The sequence below is a fragment of the Prinia subflava genome, chromosome 10, assembly GCF_021018805.1.
Source record: "Prinia subflava isolate CZ2003 ecotype Zambia chromosome 10, Cam_Psub_1.2, whole genome shotgun sequence".
Lineage (NCBI taxonomy): Eukaryota > Metazoa > Chordata > Aves > Passeriformes > Cisticolidae > Prinia > Prinia subflava.
Genome location: NC_086256.1, coordinates 7244686 through 7272315, shown reverse-complemented (window position 1 = coordinate 7272315; position 27630 = coordinate 7244686). Strand labels below are relative to the sequence as shown.

Below are 27630 nucleotides of genomic sequence, written 5' to 3'. Positions count from 1 at the left end.
GCAACTTCTAATTTATTTTTCTAATTAATTTGCAGCTGCTAGTTAACATGCATCTTTTGTTAATGACATCAAAACTTCCCACTGTTCGGAAAATTTCACTGATTTACTGAACACTTAAGAATCACTCAGCACTGTCAACATGGCAAGCATTGCCATGGTAAACACCAGTTTGCCTGCTGTTGAAATCCAACTCTGCATTAATGGAAATGAGGGAGACAAGAGCATCTCTCCTAGCTGAATAAAGTTATGTTTAGATACATATAAGGAAAAGAAAGGAGAATGTGTTGTTAAAAATTCAGTGCAAGCCAGCCTCCCTCAGAAAGTGTCTTTTTAAAAACCAGATTGATTCTGACATTTCACTTTTCTCCTGACCACTGCCTCCTGCAGCACTGGCACAGCATCCATCACTGCAAACACCTGAGGAGCAGTAAGTCTCCTTTTGTAAACCTGCCAGCAGCCAGTCAAGGCAAAGCTTGCAGCTTTGTAAACAAAGGTGCAAAATCCAGTACCAGAGCAGACAGGTAAGAGCTCATTTTCATCCCAAAGGCACACCAGCATTTGAAGATGGGTCTCAACGGGTGAAAATCCAGTGCCTCAATGCACTGAACCCTCATGAATTCTTCCCCGGGTCATTTTGTCTTTCTAAGAAACTGAAATTATGAGGAGAAACCACTAGGAATAAGACTAACAACAACAAAAAACCCTCTCTGCCTGTCTCCATTAGTGATGTGTGCTGCCCTTGTTCAGTGGTGACCAAGGGGAATCTGTTTGCAGGTGACTGGTGGCTGAGCTTTTGACAGCAGAAATATGTCTCCCACAATACCTTCCTGTCCATCCAAACTAAAGTGCTCTGCTGTCTCTTTCTACCTACAGATGTCTTAAATTTAAGGCAAGAACTTGGCAGGAGTCTGAAGCCAGGCAAAAAAAAAAAAAAGTACTGCAAATATATTCATTGAAGTTGTACATTTTGAAGCTTAGCAGACAGAAACCTAATTATAACTTCATAAGCTCTTCCCAAGGTTGATTCCACAGTGGCAGGACCTGGATAATCAACTTTCTGAAGCTGGTCACAGGAAAAAAGGCCTTATTTTCAGGACAGATTCAGGAGGGAGAAATTCTTCCAGTTATGCAGGAGTTCCAAAGCAATTGGCTCCAAGAGATCAAGCACTCGTTGTAGCCTTGATACCAGCTCAAAAATAAAACAGTAATAACAAAAATCCCAATGAACAGCCCCAACCCAGAACCTGTAGGGAAAGGGCTCTTGACTCAAGAACTCACACCCATTTCAGCAGCTGCACCAGCAGAAATCCAAAGGGTTCTCACATGAACTTTCACTGTGGTAAAACCACTTCTGCCCTTCAAGGCTTTTTGCAGAGATTTCAAACTGTCAGAAACTCAATTTGAATCCAGAGAAATGAGATAAATGCAAACCATCTTTAGCTTTTAAGGCCAAAACCTGCTGAAGTTCCCATGACAATGACTAGAGGGCATTCAGATACATCTGCCTGCTCATGACATCTTTTCATTCTTTCACTGCCTCGACTGCTGTACTCAAAAAGCCTTTGTTTATTTTATCTCTCATGTTTCATATTTCTTTTGAGGTTGTTGGAGTTTGTTTTTAGGGGTTTGGGTGAGGGTTTTGATGTGTTTTATTTGTTTGTTTTAAGGATGACTTGTTTGAATGGCTCAGAATGACAGAATACATAATTACCAATTATGAATTGTTGGAGCAACATTAAAAAGTTACAACAAATATTTACAGAATTTGCAACAGCAGTCAAGGCCTCAGGTACTGATCATCAGTCTCCAGAAAATCAAGAGTTAAACATGAACATCTAAACTGTTTTGTCCTTTGAACTGTTTTTAATGAAACAGAATGGCCTATATTAATGTCCCTTCAGAGATTACAGGAGGCAAAGACTAAAACTGGCCCTTAATAATCTAATCCTAAAATCTGATCAATTCAGGTAGACTATAGAGACAGTAAACTGCCAGAAACAAAGACTTCTAAGAATTACTAACAAATCTCTGTCTGAGGAAGATTTTTTGCTGCTCAACTTTTCATCTCACTATTTCTTAAAACATCTTTTCTTACTTTCAAGACAATTTTTCCCGAAATAAGTGCATGTAAACACCAAGATCCTCTAGTCTGCTGTTAGCAGAGCATGTTCATGGCAGAGGAGACAGGAAAGGAAGAAATAGGAAAGGAAAATAAGGAGGATACAGGATCAGTTTCTGTACATCAGCAAAAGACAGGTTTTATCAGGTTGGGAAAACTGATGGAGAAAATTTTGCAAGTAATTTATACTTCTGTAATCCTACATAAATATAGCTATAATTCTGCTTTTATGTGTAACCTTTTGTTCACCTCACACACTGCACATTCTGCAGGCCAAGAGCTGTACTATTGTCTTTTATCCATGGTTAGGCATTTCTGTATTACTCCAAACTAATGAAACATAATGTTATCCTAATCTCCTCTGTAAAGCTTATCATCAATTGTCAATTATCCACAGCGCTGGGATGAGAGGAGGAAATAACAAAGTTGGCTCAGCAAAAGAAATTGATAAGGTGAAGCACATCTAAATTTGATAAATCAGTCACTGTTTTTAAGATGTATATTTTTGAAAGGTGAATTTAAGAAGTAGGATGAGATCATCAATGTGCAAAAGGGTTTCCAAAAGATTAATATCAAGATGGTTCCTAAATAACATGGGTAATTGGCTGGTGAACAGTCAAAATACTTGACTACACTGCAGCTTCTTTCTTTCTTAGAGTGCATTTAACTGCATTGTTTCATCTCGCACTGTGATTTATACTACTTTTATATAGTCTGTATTACAAGAAAGTTTTGGCCTTCAGTCAGATAAGTCCTCTAGGAACTCAATTGTTCACCCAATGAAAAGCTACATGAAGGCCCTCCATATAATGATTTTTCCTGGCAGGGATTCCTAATGAAGTGAGGTTCCAGTCAAGCAAGATGGTGGACAAAACGGGACATTTGCAGGCAGCACATTCAAAATTACACATGGACAAAATTAAATTACTGTTGAATCATCAATTTCACTATGCCGAATTTTCTCATAATTAATGAGGAGGCTATTCCCAATTTTCAGAAATGATATGTAAAGTGCAAGGCCATACACAGCTGTTTCAGACAAAATCAGAAAGTTTTGCCTCTTAAGATTGCCAAAAAATTGTAACATTCAAGCACAATAATTGAATGTTTTGGCATTTCCTTCAAAATAAACACACAGAACGCACATGCTGAGTACAGCAAAGTTATGATACTCCTTTGAGAAACATATGTAGCAAATGTCCATTCCAGCATTCACCTGATTTCTGGCCAAATGAGCAGCATCCTTTCTCTGCCAACACTAAAGGTAATGCATATCCACCATCACCTTCATTGATTTATAACAAAAAATAATAAAAATAGGGAAGAAACTACTAAATGGACTTTTTTCTTTTAATAGGAAACCCTATTTTTATTATCCTAGAGGCATATGAGAACAGACACAGTTACAATAATCTTTCCTCAATCAAATGCTTCACAATTTCAAAGTGAGAAGAACAATGAAATTAAGAAAAGTTGAGGAGTACGAGGAGTCATCCAACACAGTGGGGTTAAGACTTATTACAACATAAAATCCTGCCAATACCATCAGCCCTCTCTTTATTGTGAACAAGTACAAGGTTTATTTTTCAAATGCAGATCCTCTAGCATGCCAAGCCTGTTTTTCTCATGTGGAGATGATGTGTATACTTCAAAAAAATCACATTTCTAAAGCCAGGAGATATATTCTGCCATGAAGCTGGGAAGGCACCTACAGAGTTTTGCTCATTTACATCACACAATGCAGTAATCCATGATGCAGAATCTCTAATTCCACATTTAACTGCTGACAACTCCATACTGGGAATCAAGTTTGTACAGAGAAAACTTTCCTTAACAGGAAGAAAACCATGCTAAACCCCCATCAGATTGGTATTTTTCCCAGGACACCCTGCCTCCCATCCTTCAGTAAATAGCCCAATATGAATACAATATTCCAGTGAGCCACTTATCTCCACCTAATAGTCCACTCTCTTCCCTCACTCCCTCAAGCACGAAGACAAATTATATATGGTTTTTAAATCCATTCTTTTGGTAATAAAGAAGCTTCTTATCAGTGATTTCATGCATTAAAGGGATGTCCCCTGGAGGTATAATTTTCCACCACACTCATTTTAGCATCTGTTGGACCACACTGTGTTTACAAACTCCCCGTGTGCTAATTCCTGACCCTTGGCCTTGAGGTAGGAATGCTGATCCCCAGCTTTATCTGACAATTCTGCCTTTCCTGCAGTGGCCTCCAAAAGTAAATGAAGATCAGTTTGCTTTCAGGGCTTATTGATCAAGCCCTGCAAAGGGTGGTGGTTGTGAACTAACTTGGGTCATGATTGCTTGGAGAGGTCTCTGGAGCCCGAGCAGTCATTTCCTGCGAGGATAACTGAGACCACACAACTGCACAAGACAAAACACACCCAGGGTTTGGGGCAGCTGTAAAGAAACACACATACAGAAGCATGCCTGCCTCTGCTTTAAAACCCCTCTCTTAGCCACTTTCTCCCTAAAGCTCAGGAAAGGAAATGGGGTGATCACAATCTCCAAGATGCTCCTGTGCGGTGTCACACGATTTCTTCTTCCACAGTGCTTTTCATCAAGGATCTCAAATTACTTTTCAAACACTGATTAATCCCTACCTGTGAGATAAGCATTCTCATACACACAGGAGGACACAGAGTGTTCAACAGCTTATCCAAGGACACAGAGTTCAGAAGCTGTGGAGATGGAAACCAAACCCAGCCTTGGCTGGGGTGCAGGGGAGGTGATCTCCAGAGTACAACTCCAACCCACAATATTCTACATAATGCTGCACAAACACATCATCCCTCACTCAAAATAGCTTTAAAAAACCTTCAGCTATTAAAGAAAAATCATCATGGGCCTCAAAATAAAATTCATACATCCTATAGGAGCAGCAGTGGGGAGAAAGATGCCCTCGGGCTGGAAAGACATTGTGTTGGAGGAGGCTGGAAAAAGTGGGTCTGACAAGAGTTTCAGGCTTAAATTTGTTCTTGCTGAAGACAACAACAGATCATCCATCATCTCCCAATAGAGTTAAACCCCAACTCTAACCCCAGGCCCCCGGGAAGAAGCACAGATAACAGGATTTCCACTGAGGAGGAAGACAGTGAAGAGCACCACTCACTATTAACTTCTCAGAGGAGAAAGGACTGCAGTGCAAACATGACCTGGTGTTTGTGGGCTGCAGTCTTTGGCTGAGACAAAACAATTGAGCTTAATACAGAAAAAACAGCACAGAACCATCACTAAACTTGCACAGAGCTACCATTTCTTAAACCTGTGTTCAATATTTCACTTAGTTCTCATGAACTGAATATGCTTGTAAAGCAGCCAGCAGGTATGGGGAGAAATGCAATATAATGATGTAGAAATATTTCATATTATTGTAGGTGATGAGGAAGAAAAGTGAATTGCTTAATAAAGTGCTGTTTGAACTTAAAAACAAAACAGGAGTAAAACACTTAAAATCTGAGATAAACCAGATTTCAAAGCAGCTATACAGGGGAGTAACATTTTAAATATGCACAAAAATACAAACTGAAGAAAACATAGGCAATATTAATTGAATAAAAAAAATCAGTGCAGCTTATTTGAATCTTATGTTTAATAAACAAATTGCTGAAGTATTGCAATTTCTCCTCATGCAGTTCCTGAACTTCTGCCCTGCTATATGGAATATTTTTCTCATCCTGTGTCCACAAACTCCTCTCTGCCATGAGCAGAACCCCAACCCACACACGAACCCCTCCCCTCTCCTGCCCTCCCTGCCACGGCACTGGTTATGGCATCCTGTTTTCCTGCCTTAAGTGGATACTTTGCTATTAAACACAGTAATTGCACTCTACCCTGCAGCACAAAGAGGCAGCTTCAGGTATTTCTCCTGGATTCAGTGCAGGTTTCTGTGGAGGTTTGTCAGTAAGACTAACAAAGACTGACTCCAAGTGAAGGGATAATATGCCTGTGTTCCTCACTGCTCACTACACAATTCTGCTTCCCACTTACTTTGGTCATGTAAGAGCAATGAACCACAATTTCTGATGTTGTCTTACTTTTTCTTCTAGGTCACTTAGGGAACTAACATCACCCATCTTACACAAAATTATCACAAAATGACATCTACATTTTGGCCCCTACAAAAGACTCTGCAAAGAGCTGTGCTGACAACCACTGTGTCTAACAGGATGCAGTGGTTCAGCTGAAGAGTTTCTGGTTCTGCATTGACATTTTTCAGGTTGCACAGCAATGTGTAGCTCACAACCATTATTTCATTAATGTCTAAAACTCTTGGGGTGGTACTGTGAAACAAACACTGAGGGAAGGTGCAATCAGTAAGTTTTTCAAAACCAACACATGCAAACCAGCATGAGAGAGGGATGTGAACCAGCATTTGTTGTGCAGGAACAGGTGTCACCACCCAACTACACCCCACAGAACAGTAATAAGGGAGAAAAAAGTATCTGTACATACTAAAATGAATTTCTCCTTTTCATGTGCAGTTGGAGGAGGTTATTTAAGAATTCAAAGGTTGAAATACTTTCTTTCTTATTTTCATATTTCTTATTTTCTTTCAAACTCTTGAAAATAGTAGAAAAAATGTAAAATCAGATGTCATTTCTCAAGATGTTCCATTGGGCTAAGGGTTGACAATTTATTTTCCTGGGCTCGGAAGCTGATCCCAGGTAGGATTTAAGGCAATTAAGCTAAACCCACTTTCTTCAGTTCTTTTGTCTTAAAAGGAAAAGAATATATATTTTTATACCTGTATGTGTATGTATATATATATATATGTATGTATAGACAGGCCAGCACTTCAGGCTGATTGAAAGATTATCTGCACAAAAAGTCTTTGTTGCAAGGCCCCTAAATCACTGATAATCAGTAAGAAGAAATGCAAGGGACCATATTCAAGGAGAAAAGACTGTGTAAGCAGAGTTTCTATCATTACCCTAATATCTAAATTTGGAAAGAACAGTAAAAGCCACTCACACTTGCTTCACTGACGTGATTCAGCCAAACATCTGGAGAAACAAGTGTTTAGAAAAGCTCCTTCTTCCTACCTTTCTATTTTCTGTTCTTCCATTTTAGGATCCACTTTCAAGTGATGCTGGTTATTTCAAACATGCCAATTATATTCTTGAACAGGATCATTTCCCCTTTGCAAAATATGGCCACTCCTGTTCAGCAGAACTTGTATCCACTTGATTTTTTCAAAAATGAGAACACATGCCCTCATTCCCCCTCTAAGCCTACTCCCTCCTCCATTTCATCTCAAAATGCACCATTTGGCTGACACTCTGCACTGTGGTCTGGTCTGAATTTCAGAGGCTGGGGTATGAAGCCAACTTCCCTTGCCTCAGCAGAAATATGCAGAGTGTCCAAGAATAAAAGCTCAGACCCTTCATCAAATTTCTCAGTCCTGAGAGGACTCTCACCTGGGACAATTGCCATGGTTCAGTGGGGCTCACCTTGTGAAACAAATTCTCTGTGCTTAAATCTCAGCCTGAGGTGTTTGGGCAGGGTGATGTTACTGCTCCTGAGCAGAAGGGCTCAACAAGAGGCCAGAGGCTCCAGCAGGGCTCAGCTGATGCTGGATAACTGGATGGGCAGCTGGAATTCAGTCAGGTCTCAGAAGGTCAGGCACACTTTGCCTTTCATAAGCTCCTCCTGTGTGAGCTTATAAAACCTGGCTTTGTTCTATGGGTACTACACCGCACAAGGCGATATTTTAAGGAATCGCCCTCAAAAATCCTCCCCACACATTTGGATAAGTGTCCTAGATGAAGAAGGCACTAAAGACTTGTTACACTCAGATGGTTTTTAACAAGCTCTGCCTGCACATCCCTCCACAGTTCTGGTTCAAGATCTTCATGTTTTATTCCTTACACACAAGATTCTTTGCTGACAGAAAACCAACAAAAAGCTTTGCTCTGAAGCAAGGTACTTGGCTGCTGGAAAGATGTTTAACTTCCCCTTTGTTCTTAGGCTGGGAGAGGAGGGGAAAAGAGCTGAAATTCCTGGTTAAAGTTACTCTCATCACACTGCATCAGAGCTGGCTAAATCAGTCACACTGCATTACTCTACATGGCTGATTTAGCCTCCTATGATGAGTCACTGCAGTCAGGCGTCAGCAAAGAGATCTGCTACTTCAGAAAATGAAAAAAAAAAATCAGGGCAGGTGCTGGGTGCCCAGTTTTGCCTTTCAAATGGATTTTTTGTTGTTGTTGTTAATTTTTAAGCATGGTAGGAGTTTATTTGATCAGCTGTGACTGTCCAAAAAAATTGTTATCACCTTCATTCTTTATTAATTTTTGTCTGGAGGCCCCCAGTGCAGGTGGGACACTGTCACATTAAGCTCTGCACATCTGTGTGGGAACAGGCAGTGACAGCTTTCCCTGCCATCTCAGCACACCCGTGTAAGCAGGGGAAAGAAAGCTCAGAGCAGTAGGAGTCTGCCTCAGAGTGCCCAGGGCCCAGACTATAACAGTTCTTTAAGCCACCAAAACCCCCCAAACTACTTCTAGTTTTCCACATTTTAAAAGGCACAGGGATGAAGGAGAAGGGGAAAACTGAGAGACAAGTATTTGGGCTCTGACAATTAATAAGGCAAGAAGAAAAGTCAAGTGTTAGTGACCTTGACATCTTGTCCTTCCCCATTGTCTCTGCAGATTTCAACAAGAGGTCCCCAAATCTTCCTACCCCAGGAAAAACTGCAATGCCCAGCCTTGCCTAGCACATCATCTGTGTGCTGTGGAAAAGGGGATGAAGAACAAACAAGTCACTGTCCTGCTTTTGTGGAACACAGGCCCGACTGGACTGGCTGGAAAGGCTTTTTTTGGCACTTAAAGTAAAGTTTTGGGTTGCATTTCTACAGAATCCAGAGACTATTTCAGTGCTCACAGATTGCAGTATAATCCTGGAAAACTATATAAATCATGGTCCCAAGATAGATCTCCTCTTCCTTTTCTTTTTTTCCCTGCCTTCATTTCCTACTTCCTCTCATTTGCTTTTAGATGCCTGGGTAGATTTAGATTAATCTTAGAGCTGAAATGTTACACTGAAGGGTTGTATTAATGCTTGATCTAGCTGCTGCATCCTACTGTAATTCATGCACATCGGTAATAAAAATAATCCTCTGGGAAAAATATAGTAGGGAAAGGATTTTTTTTTAACTCCGTTGCTGTCAGCACATTTTCATTCCAAAGAAAACTAAAAAAGAGTTTCTAAAAAGATACTGCAGTAGGAACCCTTAATGGAAATATCTCTAGGTAGCTGATCATTCCGACACACTACGGAAGCAGTTTGCTTTCAGTCTAAAATAAAATGTGTGGGAAAATTGCAAACCCCAAATATTATTAACTGCATTCCATGTATTTTTTTCCTTCATTATTACCTTGCAGTTTCTAGTTTAAGAAGCCAAAGATCAGACTTTTCCACGTATTGCAGAACCTATTCAAGTGCCACTTAATCACTTGCCGACAGCTAAATGGGTGCTCCAAAAAGACCCAGTCCTGTCCTCTTCACATGAGCATAATGTAGCAGAACCCAGGTGCACCACTTCTAAAAAGCAGAGTTTGCACCAATTTTTCCTACTGTTAAGCCTCTTTTAAGCAGCATTCTAAAATAAGCATATTCTAATTGAACTGCTCGTAACACTTGGCAGCATCTTTTGCTGCAGAAAAACTTAAAGTGCTTTTTCCATTTCTACAAAGGCATCTAGGAAAAATAATAATTAAAAAAAGACAGTTCAACCAAGGCCATAAGAGATCACAGATTTTCTACAGAATTAATATGCATGATGAAGAACAAAGCATTTATTTACAGGGTATATTAATGGAGGAAAGGAAAAGAATTTTCCTTTGCATCACTACACACACTGACATGAACAAGTAATCATTCAAATGCTTTTAAGAGATGCAGTCTTGCTTGTACAACTCTGGAGTCACCGAGAAATGAATGTAGATTACAGCAGCAATAGAGAAGCTATAAATACACATACTCTGCCAGTCACATCTGCTGGGTTTTTTTTAATATAAGATCATGGTATTGATATATTTCTTCTTATAGATGATTTAAACAGTTATTTAGGATGTCAAGATTAAAAATAGTCTTTTAAAGAGCAGGCAAAGGTATGATGGCATGATTCCTTGAGTTCTTTTACTACACTTTCATCTCAGAAAAAAACCCTGCTTACTTATGGAATATCCCAGCCATCAATCAAAGATAAGATCTTTACGCAAATAGGAAGCTTAAAATAAATTGTATTATGTGGGAAAATAAAATAAAGTAACACACCAATTAATTCAAATGAGTGTTATTCTGGAAAGAATTTAACACAATTTGAATTTCAAAGTCAAGGCAGTCTTCCCAAGCCTTGTACCTGTTGTTCATGCCCACCTTATCTGCATTTTTCTATTTGACTGGTTTACAGTTAAAGTGGGGAAAGGGAGATAGAGTTAGAAATAATAAAAAAAAGGGCATGTTTTAGTTGACTTGCTCTCAAACAAAGATATAGAAAATCCTCCCTTGCCCAGCTCAACCAAAACAAGTCTGATTGTTTGATTTCACAGCTTCACCCAGCTCAAAATGGGGAAGATTTTGAAGGTCCTAAATTGTCAAATGGTGACACCACTTTCTGCCTACTTTAAATGACTATCCTTTTAGCTTTCTTTAAATTCATCAATTCCTGACATTCTGTCTGCCCTCTCTACCACCTCAAATAAACATCAAAACAAAAGGAGCACTTATAAAAATCCACTCTACAGCAAAGGCATTTCTTCAGAATGGAACAGAACTCACGCAGGCCAGCATTACTGGAGGAAAACTTATATTTCCTCCTCAAACCAGTAGAGGAATCACAGAAAAATTCAGATAAGAAAGCATCTTCTGGGTTCTTTACTCCAACACTCTGCTAGAAGGACTAATGTCAAAACTGAATGTGGTTAAATCAAGGTGTTTCACTGCCATGCAGGGCACAGCTGATCCCCAGGCAGAGCTGAACTGTGGGACCTGCACTTCCCCCTGCAAGGCTCAGCAGGTCATGGGAACCCTGACAGCAGCCAAAGCTTCCACACAAACCAATCACAACTTTCTAGAATAAATTCTTCAGCACATAAACATCCAGCAAGGTTTTCTTAAATTAGGGACAAGATGATTTTCTTCTCTTTCCCCTTATGTTTATCAGATATTTGTTGTTGCCATTGCAAAGAAGATATCACTTTCTGATTCCCAAGTACTTCTGAGTTCCTCTGGAATGGGGCATCATTTTGTTTTATAACCTCTAATTTTTTTTATAGATCTTCCCCTGCCCCTCAAACCTGAAGTGAGGGAGAGCTGGTAAAGCTTTATCTTGCATTTTTTTTATGATTATGTTGTGCTCAGCACCAAGAGTGAATTTCAGGGGTGGTGAAATCAGCTGTAATCCCGACCTCCTCAGCAAACTGAAGAATTCTGAGTCACTCTAAAACTTGACTTTTAGTTTGATGCTGCAAGTAATGAACTGAAGCAAATAAGAACATGGTCCAAGCAAGCATCAACATCCAGTTTGCAGAGTTATGCAAGCCAGGAATTTGGCCCAACAGATATTTAACATGACCAGTAGCCTTTGCAGCATGCTACAACTCAGGACCTTTCAGACTGAGCAAAGCAACACGTATTTCTTGTGCAGCTGTAAATCTTAACTCGTCTCTAGCAAATGCAACTTTTTTAAAAGTAACACTGTAAGATCCTCCAGAGCAGGACATAACACAACTCATCTTTATTGGGAAGCAGGCATCGTTTTTCATGGGGGAAACCTACTATATCCAAAAAGAACAGGAAAAGGGAGACACAGATCACTTAATCTTCCAGGAGATGAAGGCAGATCTGTGTGAGAGCTGGCATGGAAGACAACAGGACAGTGAGAGTTGGTGATGGAAACAAAGGCAGAAGTTACAAGCAGAATACTTGAACATGACAAAGAGAAGGAATTTAGCAGCACAAAGATATGCCACATACTTACAGGTCAAGGTAACCCATGCTTGATTTGAGACAAAAATCCTTTCATTCAAAAGTTCGCCTGGCTATCCTAAAAACCCCCTAACCTGTAGCTGCCAAATCATAAGGAAAACTGTAGGTGTTTTACTTTACCCACTGAGATCTGTACTGCATCTTCCATTTAGCATGAAACATTTCCAAGGCCTGGAATAACATTACAACGTGCACAAAGCCATTTGTCAGCCCATAACCAAACACCAAAATTGGTTCTGACGGAACGTGCAATTGCTCACCCTGGACAACATTTGCTGTCCAAACAGATAGAGATTTTGTAGCTAAAGGGAACAATCTTTTAATTATTATTTTTAATCATCAGTGCAGACACCTCATTAATACGAACCAAAAAGGAACCTGACCTAACATAATACACTATGTCAGAAATGAACAAAGGGCCATTCCTGTCTTATCAACAACCATTTCCAATTAAAATGTCCACATTTGGATTCAAGCTTATTGCAAGAGGCTTACTTTGGTGAATAATCTGGCTTTCCTAAGCGGGTGAGTCTTGGGTGACTCAAGGAAAATCTGTAACTTCCCTCAGACAATCATGTACTCTGTGTGTACCACAGAGAAGCATTAAGAGGACTGGGTGCTAGGTCCTTACATCCCACTGGAGACACTTTTGCAAGAATTTGACTCACTTCTTTCTATGGAGTGCTCCAAATTTCCCTTTTGCTCTTCCATTTTGACCTTTTGCTTTCCTACTCTTTGTGTTTCGAGGTAGCCCAGACTTGCTGGGCCCAGATGTTCTCAGGATAACACTTTCAGGCATGTTCAGCATTACAGAGACCTTCAGTCCCCTTCCAGTAACTCTCGGAGGCAGGCCCAGGAGGTAGGGCCATGGAGCACATTTTCCAAGAAACTAATGCAATAAGCAACAGTGTCTCCAAGTTTGGCAGAGAAAAAGAGGTCGCCACATGTTTGGAAACACATCATTAACTCCCTAATTATGCACTAATGGACATCTGATATTTCAAAGCCACTACTTGATGCAATTACCTTCCACTCTCCTGCATTAAAGGGAAGCTGTAGCTGCATTACATCATCCACCTGCTGCATTTTTTTTTTAAAGCTCACTTAGTTCAGAAGGAATTAATCCCTTCTACCCACCACTAAGATCAGGCACCATAAATAAAACTAGTTTCTAGTATTTGAAGGAAAAACAAAACGCCCCACACCTTTGATCAGCAAGCAGTCTTTGGTACTGGGTATCAGGAACAGGTGACTACTGAGGGATTTCTCCAGGGCCCTGAGGTAATGGATGACAAGTTTTGGGCCAAAACACATGCAGTTATGCCAAATTCTGCTGAATGTGTGCGAGTTCCTGGTCTACAACATCTAAGCCAATGCTAACAGAACAGTTCTCTCATGTTTTACCTCAGGAATAATTGCACATGCACCTATTCTGCCAGCTGGGGCAGTAACACATGGTTTGCCACGGCAGCAGAAATTGCTGACTCCAAATTCCAGCTAAAAGAAATAAATAAAAGCAACACCTCACTTCCATTGTTTTTCCTGCTAATAGAAATGTACTCACAAGCAGTTGCACCCACCACCCCACTGCTGGACACTTGTACCAGTGTGGTGGGTGATTCCAAAGCCCTTTTAAAAAAAATAAATTCCCCCTTTTGTGTCTTTCGCCAGACAAGCCACCATTTCCCCCTTCTCAGAGCAACCACATGAGGACTTCCCAGGCACTTGTGTCATGGAAAAAACACCAATAGATACCTCCTGAGTAATACCTGAAATAGAGCCTCAACCTCTCAGGCAGAGCTGACTCAGTGTAGCTCTGACATGAAAGAGCAATTATACAAAAAACAAACAAACAAACAAACAAACAACAACAACAAAAAAAGAAGCAAACCAGACCCAAAACCAGTTTTAGGCCATTTATTTTAAGAACAGCCTAGTGTAGCCATGGGAAAAATTTAGCCTCAATGAAACATAAATGAAATCCCATCAGGAAAGGCCTGTTTACATCCCAGCCCCAAAGGGCTTTTTTCAAAGTTCCTAGCATGCTCAGATGATTTCACTGCCATGATTTATATATAGCCAGGGAAGACCTTAGATGAAAATCACATGTGGAAATCTGCAGTGCTGCCAGGTGGCCTCTGGAGGGAAGAAAGTGCTGTGAAACTTCTGGAATGGTTTAAACCTCTGAGCCCCTGCAAGGCAATTTGGATTACACGATGGCCCATAGCAACATGCTGTTCCTGAACACACAAAGCATAAATACAACAAATCGAGTTAATAGGTTTTGTGCTGCACATCTTGTTTTGTTTGCAGACAGTGCTACTAGAAACAGCTTCCAGCCAGCTTTTCTTTTGTGGTTGTTTTGGTCCAGCTCATGCCTGTTTATGCAAATACTCATTTTAAAGAGGCGACTGTAAAAAGCCATTGCAAGTTAGCAAGCACGGGTCAAGGACTGGGAGGGATTGCTTGGATGTGTTCCCTCCTCCACTCCAGACAATCAAGTAAGAAAAGCCAGGATCAAAGAGGCACTTAATGATGTCTGCTTTCCCACTTTCCTCTCTAGCCCTTCCTTTGGCCTTTCCAAAGGGTGTTTCATCTTCCAGCTCCAGCACTGAAAGCCCTCACCCATGGTCTTGGCTCTGGGCAATCCAGCCCAGGAGGAGGAAGGGGACACAGACTGCCACTGTCACGTGTTTTAGGCAATAAAGCCAAGCAGATTTACCATGGACAATCCCAACCTGATGCAGCAGGATTCAAGACAATACTTGGCTAGCAAATAATCAGTGTGACTGCCTATAACCTACTGCATCTTCTAGGTTTTTTTGCTGTCCTTACTTCTTGGAGCAAAGCCAAACAACCCACAACGTTTGGGTCCCAAGCAGCAGATTATTTACCTCATCCCAGTGACCTTGAGGATACAGAGACCAGCTGGATCTTCACCTGGCAGTGCCTCCTGTTGCTCTGAAAAGGCCCTTAGCAAACACATCCTTCCCTAGCACCAAACACTAAAAGAGCTCTCCAAAAAATGACCGTATCCTACACATATTTGGGGTAAATTACACAGCTTTATTTTCTTTTCCAGCTCAAAGGTAGCCAAATAAATGATCCCATATGTTTGCAACCTTTTCCCATTTGGTGGTGGATTGTTTTACATGCACTTGCAGGCAGCTGACACACGGAGGAACTGCTCACCCCTCACATCAACCCACAGAATCTGTTGCCCATATGCAATCCTGGACCCTTTCCAGTCTGCTCAAGGGGCCTGGCCCCTCTTGAAATGCTCCAGAAGACCCCATTTAATCTCAGCATCTGTAAAACTTGTCCCTGTTTAGCTTGCAGTGAGGAAAGAAACACACCAAGGTGTGGTTACTGTGCTGGAGGATAAGGAATAGAGAAAAACCAGAAAGTCACACTAGAGTGGAGGGAAAGCTTCAAGGGCAGTCAAAGGATCACAAAATGTGTCCAGCTCAATAGATCCAACACAACTTGGGTATTGACTTCATAACAATGTACACAATTGTGAACTTTCCCAGGGCTTTTTACACATTAATTCATAGTTCACCTGGCACTCCCAGCTCTGCAAGCAGAAGCTCCACACTCCAGTTGTTCAAAGAATTCCTCTCTTGGCAGTCAGCACTGCTCCCTGGTTTCACAGCTACAGCTGAACCTTTCCCTCACCATTGTTGATCCAGGGAATGCACTCAGCCTCTGGGGACCCTCCCTGCAGAGGACAGAAGGGCCAGGCCACCAACTGCTTCAGCTGAGAGGGGTTTGGGAACCCCATGAAGCCATCCCAGCGAGAGCAGGGTGTAACCACTGCAGGGAGCCGTGTCAGCAAAGGGACTCATTCCACACAGGATGGGGGCTTGGGGGGAATTGGTGCTGGGAAGCATCGAGCAGGACAAGTTCAGTTTGGAACAAGCATCAGCTCACTTCATTGACACTGCAGCCATTTGAAAAACACATCAACAAGAAGACCAGGGAAATCATCCAGCTGGGCTCCAGTGTCTGTCTCTCCTGAGAGTTATCATCTCCAAGTCTTAATCCAGAGACACTGCAAGAAGAGACAGGGATCTGATGCCCCATTCCTGCTGATTAGCTGGCAGGTATAGCAAGGAGACACGGGAGATTCCCTTTTTAAATAAAAAAGGCAGTTTCCAGCACCAGCTGATTGGCATTAATGCAAATAAGCCATACCAGAGCTGAACTAAACCACGCCACATGTCAGCACCCCATTACTGCATTACATTATGTAAATCAGCCTCTGAGAAAAACACAGCTAGGAAAGAAGAAACTATAATCTTGGCAGGCACTGCTCTGTCAAGTGCAGCCCCAGCTGCCAGCTCCATGCAGGAGTTACATCCAAGTGCCTGCAAAGCAGGCTGCAGGCTTTGCACGGGCTCTCCATCTACTCTACTGCTGTCTTATTTACTCTGCATTTCCTGCATTAATGGCAGGTCCCTGAGGGCTGAGGGAAGGGGATCCAAGAGAGCCCAAATCCTTGTTTTGGAGCAGGACACTGCCCAGCACCTTAAAGTGGGCCAACCAGCCTGGCCTAGCTCCAGTTCTCAGGTCAGGTCCAACTCCACCACTGCAAATTCAGCCATGCTTTTCACTTCAAAAAAAAGAAAATAAAGAGGAAAAAAATAAACAGTTTGAAAGACTTATTAAATGTTTTGTCAGGAATACTGAAGTTGCTAAGCACTGAACTCTCCTGTTTGTCTTCAGGGACTCAAACCACTCTGCCATCTGCTTTTTGTTCACTTATTTGCTCAGTGTAACCTCAAGCTTTGTTTTCAGGAATCCAGGACTGATCTAACCCATCTCCATGCACACTCCAGCCTTGGTGCTTTTGGCTGTTCACTTGCTTTCTGTCTGCCCAATGCACTTCCTCTGCAATTCTGCTTTTTCCTGGATGCACTTGTGCCCAGTCCCATTTTTCAATCACACCACTGGCTTCATTTCACCCACCACTCTAAACCCAAGCTTCCTGCCTCCCACTCACATCTCCCCAGCAACTCATCCTCCCCTGTACTCCCTGTGCTCCTTTCCAGGCTCCCAACCACCTTCTCTCTTTTGCTCACTCTTGTGGAAGTCTCACATTCCACCCATGAATAAAAGCTGCTATTTCTTACCTGCCTGACCACACTCCTCCCATTTGTGTCTCTGCAGAGACACGGCTTTGGTGAGACCTTTCAAACAAACTCACCAACAAATTGTAACAAACAGCTTTAAGACCAAGCTTTGGTGGTCTGACTCACCAGACCTTGCTTGGATGTAATACTCACTGCCCTGCTCAGCCCATGAGGGCACTGAGGGAGGGTCTCTGATTTCCTGTTCCACGAGGCACAGACCACACTGTCAGGGCCTAATAAGCACCAGGCAACACCTCATTTCCTTATAATTACTTGCATCATTTGACTCATGTTACAGAAAGAAAGGCACAAAAGCATTGCACAGGATTCATGCTATTTGCAAAAAAAAAAAAAAAAAAAAAAAAGATGAAATTCAAATGTAGCATCCAAGAAATGTTTAAAGAACAACAAATCATCAAAGACTGCATCATAAGTGAAAGTAATCCAACTGTAGGGATTACATGCCCTATTCAGTCAGGGAAAGGGAATTTTGAATAGAAATCTCTGTCCAAGATTAACTTTACGTTATAGAAATGTTTGGTGGGTATAAGGGGAGGAAAGAGAGTGGAACAGAAAGGACAGAAAGTTTTCCTTTTACTGTGCAACATGTTGTACATTTTTAGCAACTCAAGATCTCAGAGTCTTTTCCTGGTGTGTGATTGCTGGTTTCACTTTTTGCAGGAAGAATTAGGAACTTCAGAGGCAGAATTAACTGCAGGAAAAGAAACATAAGGAACAAAAACAAATAGGAGATGCTTTCATGGTACCAGGACAGCTGGTAAAAAGATATTATATAGCCAGGAACCTATTTTGGTATGTTAATGATATAAACTAGACCATATCCTAGGCTCATCCTCAGGCAGGATGGTCCTAAAAATATTTACATGATCCCATAACATCACACCCCTCCCCTTTATGGGGGATGCTGCTTTCCCCAGCCCCCCATGCCATTCTGCAGCTGACCTTTGCAAGCACCCATGCTGATTTGGCAGTGGGAAAGGACAACTCCTGCAGGACACCAACCTTCCCAAAGAGGCTTTAAATGCTCCTCTGGCGGGGGATAAATAGGTTGTGGTGGTCCTTACCTCCATCTTACACCTGGGTGTGCAAAGGCCTGAAAAAAGGATGTTGGGAGGGGTTGGTGGCCAGAACAGCAGAAGTTGTCATGGGAAGGGTTCAGCAAGATTAACTACCCTGGTATTAGCTGGAGGTGTGTCACTCGAAGGGGGACTGTCTAGTTTCAGTCTGGATGATAGTGTCTACAGGAGATTTATTTCAAGAGTAAGGAACAAGAAGAAAAGCGCAGAGTCTCAGTGGAGGAAGGGTGAACATCTGGTCTGAGGCAGATGACACTTTTGGAAATGATGGCCATGCAAATCACCCGTCTGTACAAGCTCAGAACTAAGAGTGCACACAGCAGATGATCTCCAGGCTCATGCTGCCACTTAAATGGGATCTGCTAAGAAACAGGAATGCCATTTTCATCTGCTGCAGATTTGTTTCATGACATGCTGGGCCTGACTGGGCTTCTCTGCTAAAGAAATGAGAAATTCCTGTAGCCAAGGACATTAGGAGATGGGACATGATGCCTGCCAAGTCCCACTTTCCTCAGGATGTGGAGGCTTCCAGCTCATTCTAGATCAGTCACAACACTTTGGGCAATCTGCCATCTCAGCTCCATTCACACACCAGCCAAACATCATTATGAAAGCCACAAACTCATCCACTCAAAGAAGTGAAAAAACAGCACAATCAAGACTGTCATCTGCCTGGCTTTGGTTTGTGTCCATGTTTCAGAGTCACTTAATGAAGTGAAAACCAGCTTTCATCTCCAAATATCCAACAAAGTATGGGGACATGCCAAGATGGATAGCAAGGAAATGTGCTCTGTAATAGCCACAGGCAGGTGAGCCATCACATGAGGCCTCTCTAATTACACCCAAACAGTGCAGAGGCTACAGATTGTGCAGCACGTGTGAGAATCAAAGGGTTTGGAGAATATTGATCTGGGCACAGTCCAGCACAGAGAAGACGCAGATTGGGGTGACAGGGAGAAGGGAACAAGGCTTATTTTGAAGGACAGTAATAGCTTTTGTAATCAGGAGGGATGATGTAGTGCAATTCCTAAGTTCCTTGGGAAGACAAACACCTCTCACCCTGGCCTCAAACCACAGCTCCTTCCAGATTCCTGTTACTGTCACTGAGACATAAAAGCTGAGGATTACAGGAGAGTTAAATTGCCATTCCAAAAGCAAAACAGCACCATTTCCCAACATTTTAAATCTTAAATGTAAGGAGAAAGACAGGCACACAGTTGAGAACCAAGCCTCAACGGAAAGTTTAGGGATTTGGGAAAATCTCTGCTCTCCTCTTGCCCTTCTCAAGTCCTTGGCTCGGCAGTCCTTGCTCCCTGTTTCAGGGTACAGCTTTAGGGGCTGGGAAACACTCTAAAGAACCCGTGAACCCCACAGCTCCCAGCCCAGTTCTGCTCTTGGAAAAGCTGAGTGTGGCTTGAATTAGGACTGGGTGGCAGCTGAATGGACCCTCCAAGGCTGCCAGCCTTTGCCTGCTGCTCCCAACAAACCCTGCACGGGAAACTTCTCTCAGAGAGAGAAGAGCCAAGTCAAAACCCCATGAAAGGTCTGGGCAAGCCCACCACCCTCACAGGAGCACCTCAACAGCTGGACTTACACCTGCACAGGGCAAAGTCTGCAGCCTGCAGGTCACATCAGGACCTCTGCAGGTGTAGGATGAAGTCTCCTTCCCAGCAGACTCCCACCTCATCACTGACCCAAACAGCCAACCAAGAGGGCATAACCTTTTCCAAAATCCCTCCTGCAGCCAAGCCTGCCCGAAAGCTCTCCCACGCAGGTTTTTTCTCTAAGAGAAAGCTGCTCTTTATCTAAGAGCAGCTAAGTCCACTCTGACATTTTCAATCTGGGCAGAGGACACTGTCGTAGAAGTGCTCCACCAGCCATCTTCCAAACAGATTTTGGAGGTTCACCTTCGAGGCTGCCATTTTCCTGTCACATTTGGTTAGCTGATAGCAATCAGTGGCTCCAGAAGTTATGATAACACGACACAGAAAGGAGGAATAAAAACAAATCATGGGAATAAAGTCTTTAGGGCTCCAAGTTGAGTACTTAGGTTTAGGATTTGACAGGTGCTGCCCACACAAGTACAATTTGTATAACTGCTATCCAGTGGAGTAAGAACTATATATCTCAGCTGGCAGCTGGAAGTAGGGATGTTAGTCACTGAAAAGAGTTGTTTCCAAGCCAGCCATCACATAAAAGTAACTCTGTGGAGTTTCTCACATGCATTGTTAAAGTTGAGTTGTTGCTCGAAGGTACAAAGCAGAAAACCAACACAATCAAAACAGACTTTCAGAAGGGCAAGGAAATATGCCAACAAATACACTGCACAGGGCTTCACCTTGTCAAGACTTTGGCATGCACAGACTTGAAGAAACAAAAAAAAAAAAGAAAAGAAATCACCTCTTGCCACTTGCTTTGAGAAATTTCACAGTCCTCTGAAAACCTACAATGAAGGAGCTTGTTTTGTCAGAGCTGATAAGCAGCTCCTGGATGGAAGACAAGGCAGCTCTCTGTTGAGCACGGCAATATTTTGTCAGGAAACCAATCAACAATATTAATGGCAAGTAAACTCATTCATTAAGGGAGAGAGATTTCTGCTCACGTTCCTTGCACTGGCAGATGGCCTCCCATAGATTGCACACTTCAAGTCTAGCCCCAGAGAAAGGAACTGGGGGGAACGTTTGTCCTTCGAAATAAATAAGAATAGTTTGATTTAACCTTAGAGGGGGGAAAAATTAAATCCCTCAACTGGCTCAGTTGTAAGAACACACAGAAACTACACTGACATTTGGACTTTTTGTATTTTCGGAAAATAGAACTGACTTTCTAACTAACTGCCATCCTGCCTCTGCCAAAGGTCTTCCAACTAGATCCAAAATGTTGAAACTTGGAGAGAAACAAAGGTACTGTAATGAACAGAGAACCTTCCCAAGTATCCAAAGTTTATTCCTCACAAGATCCCTGACAACTTCCCATGCACACAGCAGGTCATTCAAGCCAAAATCAACTCAACAAGAAGAAAGCAAAACTTTCTTAATAGAATATTAATTTATCTCCCTGTTCAAGCTAAGAGGGTTGAGAGACAGACAGAAGACTAAGAAGCTTTAGGAATGCTTATTGTTCTAGCTCTAACAAAAAGTTTTCGTGTACTTTTTACTTATTAATTCCCTAGCTGCATTTTGATAAAGGCTCTTCTGGACAGAGATCAGTAGAATTCCTAATCAAAACCATGACAAGCGGGGAAAAGAAAAAAAAAAACCAAACCAAAAAACCCAGAACCACTTCTGCTTCCCAGCATGAAAAATTTAGTGTAAAATCCCATGAGCTGCTGTCTAATGACATCACACTAATGGAAGAAGAGAAAACCTTCTAACAATTAAAAAGAGCCTTGCTGAGAAAACACACAGGAAATTGTCAAGCTGTCATTTATCTCCCAGCCACAGCACATGGGACAGTACTGGGGGCTACTGTTCACCCATTTGTCTCTGTAATGGGCTGCACCAGGAAACAATACAGCCTAAGCACTGGAGGAGGTATTCCTTTGTTTGCTCTGAAACAGAAGGGCAACATCAGTTAAAGGATGCTGTAGTAGCACCCACTGCTGCCTTCAGAGCTTTTCCCATGCCCACGGTCCCACGCTCCCCTCTACAGCACCTGCACAATCCTGAAGCATCTCCGAAAACATCGGAGTTTGCCCATTGCAAAAGAAAAAAAGAAGTTTGGCTTAATACATATTCAATTTACTGATAAGAAAATTTGCATACACCAGAGAGCAATTTGTTTTATTTCTTTTTTTTCCATGGCCTGCACCTCCAGCAAAATTGCCAGTGAGGGGCTGGTTCCAGCACCATGACTGCTGACACGGTGACATGCACGGCAGGAAGAACACAGCTTGAGTTTTGGATGCCAGGCTGAGCATTCAGCACAGACACCTTGTTTTGGCTTTAAACCTGAGCAAATCTGATCTGGGAGTTCACTGATGGAGAATAAATATGGAAGAAACTGATTTCAGATTGTGTCTTTTGAAAGGATGAGTTGACAGGGCAAAAATAGCAAATGCAATGGGTACCTGACTGCCATTGTTACATTTGTTTAAGCAGAGATTGCTGCAGTGTTCAGGAGCTGCATAAAAGACTCTGCAATATGCAATCAAGTCACAGGTCTGAAAACACACCAAGAAACATCCAGTAACTGTCACAAATGATAAGAGCTGGCCAGATAAAAGAAGTAATTACATCTTCTTTGAAACTCTGTTTTGCTATTTTTAGTGCTTTCATCGAGGGCCCAATTCTTCCACCTTTCTTCACACCAAGTAATCCTTTACTCTTTAATTATTTTCACTAGTATGGCTCCGGGCAAACTAAGCTACGATAAAGTCAGACTTAAGGGAATCAGAATCTGGCCCAAAACAATTTGGATGAGAAACAGAGACTCTGACAAAACAGCATCATCAGTGGCTAAAACAAAAGCATCCCTTTGCCTCTTGGTGTGATGGACCCAGCCCAGAGCTGGAGGCTGAGGTTTGCTCACTGTGATATTTAGCCAGGGGCCTCTCTGGGGCTTTGCTAATCAGACCAACCGAGCTGGATCGTGGTCTGATGCAGGGAAACACAGATGGCTATTAAGGATTGGACTGTGACCAACTCATTCACAAATGCTATCAGGCTATCAGACACCAGCCATTTCTGGGCAAATCCCAGAGGAGAGGGGTAAAAGGTAAAGTATTTCTTAAACAGCAGGGTTTTAGTATGAACTTCCACATCAAATCCTGCCACGAGGGCCAGACTGGGGAGCAGCCCCGTACAATGTTCACACAATGCTCTGCACTGGTTCAGTGGTCTGAATCAGGGTGGAAAGAGCCAGAGCCAGAGCAAGACTCCTTTTAATTGCTGTGATGTGTCTACACCAGCAAAGAGTCCAGCCCTGGAGAGGAAGGTGCATGAGCAAGACCCAGACAACCATACCTAACGAGTCTGCTTTGCCTTGGAGCCCTGTCAGCACAGCACCTGGAGGAGCCTGTCAGTGCTTTAAACAAGAATCACCATTTGTCAGCTTTTGTGCTTCACCTCCAGCACCTCGTTCTAACTCTTTGCACAGACACACTCAGTGCATGCTCTGAGCCTTGCTCAGGCAGGGAGCAGCACCCTCTGCCTCTTCTGGTCCCCTCTCTAAGTCCCCACTGAGTCTGCCCTGTGTGCTGCATGTTCCAGGAAAAAATAAAACTACTAAAACAATCCAGAAAGGAATCAGAGCAGGATTAGTGTCCCACTGCTATTTGTTAAGGTATGATTCTTAAGGTATGTTAAGGTGAAAGAAGCCAAGTTTCTCTTTCTTTTCAACCTTCATCTGGAAGGGAGGACATGAATACAAAGAGAAAGAGCTCAAACATCCTCGAGTATAGCTGTTTCAAAACAATCTAAACCAGCAAAATAATAACAATAATAAACCTGCTGTAAATAAATGGGTTCCTGAACATGGTAGGGCACTGATCACAAAGGCTGCTCCCCCAGGAAGCACACAGAGCTTAAGTACATCTGGGAAAACTGTTCCCAGGCATTGTGCTGCTGTGCCAAGAGCAACCCCTGGCTCCTGAGAGTGCCATTCAAAAGACGATGGGGACAAGAGAGGAGCAGTGAGGGAGAGCCCTCCACCCACTGGCAACCCTTCACCAATTGCTGTATTTAGGAAGCAGAATGTTTCCCAAAATTGAGAATAAGCCCAAGCAGGCCTTCAGCACCCCCTTTCCAACTTCCATTTTAGAATAAAGTGCCTGGAAGTCTCTCCCTCCCTGCAGCATGACAATCTCCTTTGCAGAGCCCTCCCCAGTCCTGTCCTCTGACAGGCACTGAAAGATTTCCCATCCCTCCAGCCTGAGTTGGGATCCCAGGTCAGGGCTGCATGTGCCTGGAATGCACATTTTGTGCACAATTTTAGGAACAGACTTCTAACTTTGGAGAAATCCTGTTGTACCAGTGAGTCGAGCCCAGGCAAGTCAAAGTGCTTCAACACAGTAGGTCTACACCAGAGACTTATAAAACACAGGTGTTCCTGCAGTTCACAGCTATTTGTCACAAATAAGAAGCAAAGTGACACTTCTACCTTGCTGCCAGCACCAGGACAGAAAAGTGTCATCACAGAAGGTGCCTGTGGGGCAGCCCATGTGAACCAGGCACGATGCAATAGAGATGGGATTGCAGCCTGGCCACAAAGGAGGTCATGGAGAGGGATTCTGAGCAACTCTTCTACAAAACACCAGCACTGTGAAGCTCCTTTGTTCCAGGGAGGATTTGCTGCCAAAGCCTAAAACATCAGCGACACGAGTGGGGTGCAATGTACAGCAGTGGGAGTCAGCTGTGCAAGCAGCCCTGGTGCACCCTGACCCAAGTCAATTGAATAAGTGGTGTAATGTTCCAGGCCTCATTTCCACCAGAAGCCATCTGACAGCTGCTACCTCCCAAATTGCTCTGTGAGAACAGGTGCAAAATGAGCAGAAAGAGCTGCGCTTCCCTTCCTCACCGGGCTGGAGCACCCAGAAAAGATGTGTACCAAAAATGATGTTTTCAGAGGGCAAGAAGGATAAGAAAACCCATCAGTTTCTTCCACAAAGTAAGGCAGCCCTGTAGCAAACCAGACCTGAAGTGATGTACAGCTTAATTACAGTCATGGATTAATAGAATGGTTTGGGTTGGAAGGGGCTGTAGAGATCACCTTGTTCAAACTCTCCCCCCACCATGGTCAGGGACATCTCCCACCACCAGACTGCTCATTTGTGAGGTCTTCAAAGATCCATAGAAAGGTGTTAAAATTGCAAAGTGTATTCTTTAAAAACAATAATTATATATATATATATATGTATCTTTCTAGACTTCAGAAAAGCTCTATGAATCCAAAGAAAAGTAAAGAAAATGCCAAATCCTCCATTTGGAGGAATGAGGCATAAAACACTTCAGAACATAATCACTAAACAAGACAATATTTCCAAACCAGCCTTTTGAAACTGCACAGAGCAAAGGCACACACATCTAGATTCTCACAAGAAAAGAGCAGCTCACCCACTCGTTGTTTTGGTATTCTAAGAGGATCAAAAAGACCATTTTAATTCTCCAAATCCCTCACAAAAATCTCTCTCAAACACATTTCAGGCAGGCTGGATGGAAGAGAAAGAAAATTGTGATCAGACACATCATGATTCAGGGAGATCTGAGTGCAGAAACTTGTGAGCATTTCCACAGAATGCAAAGCAGTAATTAAATGCTTCCCATGGAAAAGAAAGGTTGTCCCTTGGACACTCCTGTCAATCTGCATTTAACAGACACAGCAGCACTCTCAGTTCAAGCACACGAGCACTCTGGTTCTTTGCTGGAGTGACCTTAGCTGTCAGCCCAGCCTGTCCTGTTCAATATCTGTAGCTCTGCCTGGTACATTTTGGGAGCACGTGTGGGGATGAGGAGATGCAAAACGGAAAAAGCACAACGAACAGGCAAAGCACTGGCCCCAATTAAAAAATTAAACAGGTGTCCTGAGACTGTCAGCCTGAAGATGGAGCATCTACATTTAATTAAAGGGATAAGTTTAGCAGAAAATGCCACTCCAGCTACTGTCAGAATGCATGATTAATCTGTGATAAAATACCCAGCACTGTCTAACAGAAGCAGACGGCTGGGGGACACATATTTACACAATCACTTGTTATTTCTTCAAGATATTACCAATGACCCTGAGCTTAGTGTCAGCACATTAAAACAAAATTCTCACATCTGGTCTTCTGAAGTCTCAGACTTGCTGGAGGCTTTTCCCAAGCAGCCCCATGCAAGAACACTCCAAAGCCTGGGAAGGGGAAAGCAAACCACTGGTGGAGGCTGCTGCCTCTCCACCAGCAGTGGGGGTCACCCTTTTAGTCTCAGTTCATCAGTCCCTCTCCTGCAGTGACATCAGGGCATGGCTCTTCCTCCAGCTCGTCAGCAGTGCCAGCCCTTCCCAAGTGATTCCTTAAGCACCAGCTTCCCTGCCACGGCAGCGGGTGCTGCGCCCGCCGCTAATCAACTCCTCTTCCAATTAGTGGGTAGGGCAGGGGGTTTTTCCACATGATTGATATACTCTGCTATTGAGCTGCTGAAGAGCACAATTATTTCTCCTCAGTCATAGAGACTGTTTTGCAAACCACTCAGGTCAGATAACAGGCACAACAGTACCTTCAAGTTTAACTTTTCCTGCCCATCTGATCACGTTTGAAATAACAGCTGCAAGTGTGGTTTTCAGCTAAGCAGGAGAGCTGGGTTTGCTTCCAGCCCCTGAGATGGGAGAGCTGGCTGCCAGGATCTCCCCACACCTTCCCCCAGGGAGGGAACATTGTCTTTTCCTGGCTTGGGCTGCCTGAGTCCCCACCTGTAGACTCAGTTGTGTGTTGTTCCCCCTGGAGCAGCTGGAAAGGTTTTAAGCACTAAACTAAAAAGGCTCTGAGGACACAACAGGACATCATTTGATGCATCTGACTTCTGAATTTTAAGTCTTAATGTTGTATTTCTCTGGGAAATGGACCTCTGGAGCCTGTAACCATGTAGTTTAACCCTTCCTCCCCTTTCTGACTTTATTGGCTGAGTTCCAATTATCTCTCCTTAGCAGAAGCCTAGATAAGGCCCTCTTCTTCCTCATTTTTTCTCTTTCCCCCCTGGAAACCATCTGGTATAAACGTCTTGGACTACATCTGGGGGTTAGAGCCTCTTTTGGAATCCTTTGTCCTGTCCCTGAAATATTCCTCCAAAGCCTTATAGGATCTGAGCTAGCATAAGAACTTTGCAGGGGTGCAGGGGGAATATTTCAACTTAATTTTATCCCTGAGAAAGAGGAAAAAAGGCAAGAATCACTGCCTTCAACTTCAGCTCCACTTGATGGCAACAGCTTCTTTCTTCTTCTGTCCATGGCCACGTTCCTAGGATGAGACTTCTCTTTGGAGAGATGGTGGAGATTTTTAAGACTTCACTGAGATCACTTTGACTTTGGCTCTGTTCTACAACAGAGCCACTTAATCAGCCACAGGCTAAAAGCAGGCAGTCATGCCAAAGGTGTATTGTCACCATAAATACAGGTGGTATCACTGCTTGGACTGCACCTAGCAAAGCTTTTGGCTTTCCTGACATTTCTCTTAGCTGTTGGTAATGGAATTTTCTGTAACAAGTTCATGCAATGTAAATAGCCTTTTTATTTAAAGTAGCCATCAGCTACCAGTCAACTCCCACTAACAAGGACTTAAATTAATGATAAC

The 27630-nt window shown here is 42.8% G+C and overlaps 1 protein-coding gene across 3 annotated transcripts in view; it reads right to left on the bottom strand.

Moving 5' to 3' along the window:
* Positions 1–27630, bottom strand: part of LOC134555496 (BEN domain-containing protein 5-like) — an 898337-nt gene that overhangs the window by 225357 nt on the left and 645350 nt on the right. The window lies entirely within an intron of this gene.